Below are 1,600 nucleotides of genomic sequence, written 5' to 3' on the forward strand. Positions count from 1 at the left end.
TGCTTATTAATATCTTATTAATACTTAACAAGCACACCTTAATATAAAGCGTTACCAAAATTCCTTATATGCTTGATTAGATTATTTATCTAAATAAAAACCGCTTCCTCAATCTGTCATGGTGCACCTTCAATTGGACCCAGCTGTTGGACATCACCTCATCACCAGTCCTCAACTTAAGGAAGACCTGCTCCTATTCATCGCCAGTTCGTTACCTCACCCGGTGCAGTCGTCTGGCCTCTCAGTATTTTCCTAGTTTTGATCTAGTGTTTTCGACATTGCTTACCTGAATCTCTGCATTCCCCAGGTCCATCCTTCACATTTCAACCTGGGTCCATCGCCTCCTGTCTTCCTGTCTTCTCCTGTCTTCTCCGTTCAGCCACACTCCACCAGCCTGCCTTACTGTTTGGATCATCGCCGCCTTTTCGGATCTACCCTACAGCGCTACGGACAATAAACTTTAAATCTACTTCTGCCTCCCGTATTCCTTCTGGGTTCCAGCATCTGGGTCTGCTTCGCTCCGCAAATATGACACAATCAGTCATATGGTACAGCCAGGCTGCAAGCTTCAAACATCAACATTTTCTTCTCCCTCCCCTAGAATTTGCAAGCCTGGATGCTGTTACCAAGAGGCGGTTAGACGGCTGGCTAGATCCAAGTGCAACAGATTTATTGACAGGGGAGAAGCACAACTATATGAGCGGTTCAGAACGAGCCGGTATTTGTAGTGTTTCCATTGTAAAATTGACCCATTAAACAATAAGGAACTGCACCGGTCCCCCATTGGTTGTAGGTTCATTGAAAAGTGGGACAGAACGGTTGGGGCGGAGCGTCTGTAGCCACCTGTTGATTGGCAGAAAGTGATAATGACACCTATTTAAAGCTAATGTTTCCAATGTTATTAAGCAATGGGGTTTTTGCTGTTTCCTATGTACTCTTTTGGTCTTATGTCTATATTGAAAATGCCTGCAAAGAATAGCAAAGCCTGGTCTGCGGCGGAACTGCAAACATTCATTGCCATCCTTGGTGAAAGTGTGATACAGGTAAAGTTAGCAACACACTAGCTGTCTACATCACGCATGCCACATGAAACTAAACTGCTCAGTGGAAGCGAGACTTAACTGAGTGGAAATACTCGCCACAATTAACTGGACCGTACCGTACTTCTCCAGACCAGACTGCTCAGTGGAAATCAGGCTCATGAGTCTGTGAAGCTAAGGCACGAGGATTGGAAAATCACAGATCAGACATTGGAATTTACAGTAGAGGCACAGGTCCGGACAGGCAACAGGCAATCAGAGTCAGAGAAGAATTGAGATTTGGCAAATAGAAGATCAGGTCCAGAGAGAAATGCTCTATAAAGCAGGCTGGCAGGCACAAACAATACTTCACAACAAGCGAGGCTCTGGGTAATGATTGTCAATGGGAGTCAGGTGAGAGGAATCTGGGAACTGTGCGCTGGGAGATGAAGTACCTAAGTAATCCAAAAATGGCTTCTGTCAGTGACCAGAGGGGAAGGCAGAGCTCTGACTCCTCACAGCTACGTGTTTCAAGAAAATGCCCCCTCCACTACTCGGCACATGCTTTACATCAGGGGTCT

The sequence above is a fragment of the Oryzias melastigma genome, linkage group LG5 (genome assembly GCF_002922805.2).
Source record: "Oryzias melastigma strain HK-1 linkage group LG5, ASM292280v2, whole genome shotgun sequence".
NCBI lineage: Eukaryota > Metazoa > Chordata > Actinopteri > Beloniformes > Adrianichthyidae > Oryzias > Oryzias melastigma.